We start from the raw sequence: 5855 nt of genomic DNA on the forward strand, positions 1-5855 counted from the left end.
ATAACTTTTCTTATTTTTTTTATTTTAATTATAACAATAGTTTTGAAATAAATAAGATTTTAACTTTAAAAAATAATATTAAAAAGAGTTTTACAAAATTGAATAGGAGTATAGGATAATTCAGAAATTAGTAGAGCTAAATAGTGATGAGATAGAATTTGTATTTCAAAATGGGTTAAATGGTAATTTTTAAATGTTTTCTTATGATACATGTAATATAATATTATAAGATATGAAAACTATATATATTATAAGAAAGGATAAGAACTCTTATCTTCACCTCTTTATAATTTAACTGTTAAATATGAATTATTCATCAAAACTATTAAATTACAAGAAAATAAAGAGTAAAAATAAGAAATAATTCTTTTAAACTTATTCTTGAAAAAACTTAATTCTTTTCCCTTTCTTTCTTTCTGTGTTTAATCTTTATTTCTTCTTTTTTAATACTCTTTATCTTTTTTCCTATTTTACAATCTATTAATAACTTTTAATCCAATCTCAATTATATGCATACACCACTAGGATGCTTTCATTCATTTTTCAGTCAAAAGAACAAGTCATGTTTCAAATTAATTTTCAATTTCCTTATTAAATTGGGCACTGTCCCTGTCATTTTTGGTGTGGTTCTATTTAATAAGTCATTTTGTTTTACGAAGGAGAAACAACCTCATGCGTAGTCTTATGATCCGGATGAAATTTCCCACTCAAAAGGTGCATAAGAATTTTACAAGCAATAAAGCTCAATCACAAAGTCATTCCTTTTACGGGTCCAAACTCCAAACTACCTTCAATTCTGATCCATTAGGTGGAACCCACTAGGCAGATTAATTAACATGCTGAATAAAAAAGGAGACCCTTCTTAAAAATCATTGGGACACAAAAGTTATGCAAAATATACCGTGTCTTATCTACTAAGCTTTAATAAGTAGGTTCTTTGCTTAGCCACTCCTTGCTCCACATGTATATTACTTTTCCTAACAGCCAATCCTTCACTAATTTTTAATTGCAACACCAATTATATCAAAGGTTTGTGGATTAGGGAGACCCAAACCGACATTTCAATTTTATATTTTATGGAAAGACAGAAAGGGGAGCGCCTAAAGCGTTCGTTCAAAGAGGCTCAACAAAAGAACCAAAGGATTAAAAAGAGGCAAGTTATTGTCATATGTAATTAGGTCTCCAACTCAATCTAAAGGTAAATGAAAATTTAAGGTATGCTTGTGGTTTGCATGAAAACTTCTCATCATTCAGCAACCCCTTCTAAAGTCAAACTCGTGATCAACTTTAAACATTCTTTTCCTAAGAACAACATCTTTAATGAAAGTTTTTTTTTTTTTGTGTGTGTGTGGGTTCTTAAACTTAACAATCCCTTTCAAAACAAAAAGAAACTTAACAGTTAGTACTCATATAGTTTCACTATTAAAAAAATTGATGCGACAATTTACAAGAATTATATATATATATATATATATATATATATATATATATATATATATATATATATATGTATATATAAGGTATGCTTGTATAACATTCGAAAAATACTTTTCAGGAGAAGAAAATACAAAAAAAATAAGGAGATAAATTTCTTTATAAGATAAAATGAATTATTCATTAATTAATTTTTAGATATTTTTTTATCTTTGAGAGAAAAACTATATGAGATAGTTTCTACGAATTAACTAATGGTTAACTAGCTAATGAAAAATTCATTTTAACTTATATAAAAACTCATTTTATTATCTTATTTTCTTAGAAATACTTTCAAAGAAATTTATCCAAACAGAACATAAATATAAAATAGATTGTGAAAGAAAAAATGAAGTAGATTTTAATTCATTGGCTAGATAACAGTGAAGATAACTGAATAATTTTTATATTATTATAAACAATTGTAAGACTTATTATTTTAAATTCTTAAAAATTGCATCATTGAAGAAAAAAATTATTCAAGTTCTGAAATTGCACCTAATATTACAAGACACATAAAAAATGAGTTAGTTAAAAAAAGTGAGTTAAACAACTCTACTACTTACATCATTAAACATGCTGTAACAAAAATTATATAATCCCACCCTCAATCCCGTTTACCCGGTTCTTTTGTCTCCTTATTCCGTACAAAAAGGAATTCACTGTTCATATTGGGGCACACCTCAACATGCAGTCATTGCAATGTTTAAGTAAATGAAAAAGAGAAGGAAAAGTATGCGCTAAACCATGGCGCTCCCTCCTTTTATTTTGCTTTAGTTATAGTTTATTAATGTTATTCCATTTTCTTGGAGACCATAGGGAAGAAGGAGTAGTGGTGGAGCCAAAGCTATTGTTGCTATTGTTGGTGAGAGGCATATTCAATTCAAAAATTGCATATATTGTACCTCTCCTCATTCAGTCACATGAAGCACACAAAGTGTGTGAGTGGCGTTAATTCATCTTCCATCAACTGAGCTTTCAAGGAATCAGTACATTAATAGTTTATACGACCATTTAGGCCAAGTCAGCGCAATAGCATTGAAATTAAGATTTTCCAAATAACACAAATTATTATAAATAAATAAAAAGTACACAAAGACTTGAGAGAACGCATGCGAGCTTAGTAGCATTTTTTAAACATTTATTTTCCAGCTTTGGCATACAGCTTTAGTCCATTGAAACCGAAGGTCCTCTCAGTAGAATACACAGCAACAATAGTTTATAGTGGGGTCACAAATTGTGTATGATCACCAACTTAATGTGTAGAATATATATAAAGATACATGTTACATTATTATATAATTGCATGTTGAAATAAATATATATATTGAAGCGAAAATGACGGGGTTTTTTTTCTTCAATGGAGAACTATGCGATGTCACCGTCACTGGAGTAGTGTACATGCATTGTGTGAAGTTCAAATTAGTCACTGATCAACTTGCAAACGTTAATGAATTACTTCTGTTCTGTACTGCATTATGGTATTGGGTTTCCTGTATAAATGACAGGGAGAGAACGTGCATGTTAGAAAGTTGGCTTTAACGTCAGACACCTTTGCACTGGTCTACTGTGTACATCTACAATGCCTAATAATAACTCACTTAAACATAAGAGTAATATTAAAAGATTACAATTTTTTGGTAGAAATTTCATTAACAAGTATAAATCCCCATTTCCATGCATTCCATTATGTGCTGCATAAGGACACATGTAGGGTTGCCATCTATTAGATTTATTATTTAATGTCAAATTTACGCTGTATTGAGATATTAACAAAGAAGTATTTAAATCTTTATTTTAATTGTTCTGTATTCATTCACATTTAAATCATGGATGTTTGGAATCCATATGATGCAAGAAGACTCAATATCTAACTCTTTAATGGTGCCTAACAAAAAAAAAAATTCTTTAATGGTAGATAGCTTTGGAGTAGAATAGCGTAATTAACATGGACTAATACATATCACTCTGTTTTACTTGAAATTTATTCAAGGTTTCTTTTCTTCTTCTTCTTCTTTTTCCTGTATAGCATTTTACTCAATTTATTTTGCATTCTTTTCGTTTTTTCTTTGGAAAGCTACGCTTTTGTTTCTTTGTACGAATATGAAAGAAAGCCACATACTGTAACAAAAAAAATGCAGACGTTTCCCATAATTCAGAGCAAAAACGAAAAATCTGTTTCGCTAAAAGGAGGGAAAAAGTATTTATTTAAAGTTACATTATCCCTTCGTTTTTTTCTACTTTCGGAGTCAAATATAAGAAAAAAAATATCTAATTACTGAAATAAAAGAAAAATTCAACTAATTTAACCTTATGTAATTATTTCAAAAGTTAATTTAAATGTCAGCACCACCTTCAATAAAGGTGATATAAGAAAACTGAGCACCAAGTTTAGAAAATGTATTTTTTATATAAAATAAAAAATAATAATTAAGTTTGACTAACATTTTAATTAATATTAAATTAGATAATTTTTATTTATATTTAAGAACGAGAAAAATACAAAGTAGCCCTCAGAAGTACTAGCAAATGGGCCTTTAGCTGTCAAAGACCAGTAACACTAATTTTCATTGTAAGACTGATGGTTGACACAACAAATAAAGAATTTATACGATATTGTGTACATGCATGAACATTTTTAAAGAAACAATAAATGTTTTGTTGTCTCATTTCTGAAGCATTTAAGAATCAATCAATGTTTACTCAGAAAAACTTTTTTTTTTTTAAGAAATGTTTACTCAGAAAAACAAAATACTATCTTCTAGTGTTTTTATATTTGAGTGAATGATCGGATTATCCTCGCCGTGGGGTAGAACAGGAGTATAACACTATAACTAACCACATGTGACTTTTTTGTGCCTCTGTCTGTACAAGGAACCACAATCTTACAGGAATTGAACTTGAACCACAAAACTAAGCACATGTGCTTCTATTATGTATATCTATATTTAGGAAATGAATCAAAGAACTAATAAATCTATCTTCAATCAAGCACTTTCACGTGCTTCTGTCCCGTTTTACACTAATTGTTTGTACAGAACTATCAACTATGATAGGGTCACTCTTTTTTTTTTTTTTTTTTTCCTGGACAGAAATTGATAAGGTCTCTAACATGAAGTTTACACCGTGGCTGTTGCCTTTTGCACTTCTCAAGTTACTTTCTGTATTCTTTTCAGAATGTTTTTTTTACCATTCGAATTGATCATTCCAATAGCCAAAAAAAGAAGTGCATTCCAGAATGTAATTTGACATTTTGGAAGACAAAAAGGGAGTGCAGGAAGCAATAGCCAGCCCCCGTTTACTGGAAAAAAAAGAAGAGAGAGAGGATAGTAACTTTATAAACTTGAAATTCATTTGGACTAAGAAAAAGAAAAAGGATCGAAATCATGTGCTCTCTAATTTTCTATTAATCCTGGAGATCGACCTAGACTATTGATTAATGATCATTATCTCGGGTTTGGTAATAAAAAGACCTAATGATTTGACAAAATTATGCTCTACTCTTGGGCTTGATATATAAAGCCCAAACTTTATGGTATTCAAAGCTTTGGCCCAACTCAACAATACCAAACATGTAACGGCTTTTACAGTAAGCACACTGCACATATTTCTCTAAATTAGCAAGTCTGCTAATTCGTAAAAGAAAGAATTTGACCAGTGTGCGCTTTGACTCATCTCTTTCGTTCTGTGGTTCAATTCCTGCATAAGGAAGCATAATTTTGCATTAACAATAAAGTAATGTCTTTTGAAAGAGTAAAATCAAGGTATACTTTATATTGTGGAATTTCAAAAACACAAGTAAGAACTGATAAGTAGTTGTAAAAAAAATGAATACTTAGATATGGCCTCTAGCTAGAGGTTTTATTTATATATATTTTTATTAGCATTCGTTTCTGAAAGAATTTAGCCATGATAGAGAATATTATTCCATTCTAAAATAGATCATTGGTAAATGATAGTGTCACGACAAAATGGCCAATAAATGAAGTATCAAACGACGGCCCAAAGAGTTAATTTTATATAAAAGAAATGCTCCAAGAGAATGTCATCAACGGATCCGTGGCGCAATGGTAGCGCGTCTGACTCCAGATCAGAAGGTTGCGTGTTCGATTCACGTCGGGTTCAAACCCCGATCCGTTAGCTACCTGATCCTCTGGATCTTTTTTTGATTTGTGTGGTTATCGCTTATTTCTTCTTCAAACACTATGATTTTAGTTTTTCCCTTCTAGTTACATTGTCTTTTTATAATTGATTTTTAGAACGATATTGTATAATTTAAAGATATGAAAAACATGCTCCGTTTTGTCCGAATTTGGTAAATGAGACTAGTGTTACCTTATGATATATAGCCGCGGGATTATAGTTTGTTTGTTACACCTACC

The 5855-nt window shown here is 29.9% G+C and overlaps 1 non-coding gene across 1 annotated transcript; it reads left to right on the plus strand.

The window, feature by feature from the left end:
• Positions 1-5526: 5526 nt before the first annotated feature.
• TRNAW-CCA (transfer RNA tryptophan (anticodon CCA)) lies at positions 5527-5598 on the plus strand. The gene has a single exon. It is a non-coding gene; the product is annotated as a tRNA-Trp (tRNA).
• Positions 5599-5855: the final 257 nt, after the last annotated feature.

The sequence above is a fragment of the Glycine max genome, chromosome 4, assembly GCF_000004515.6.
Source record: "Glycine max cultivar Williams 82 chromosome 4, Glycine_max_v4.0, whole genome shotgun sequence".
NCBI lineage: Eukaryota > Viridiplantae > Streptophyta > Magnoliopsida > Fabales > Fabaceae > Glycine > Glycine max.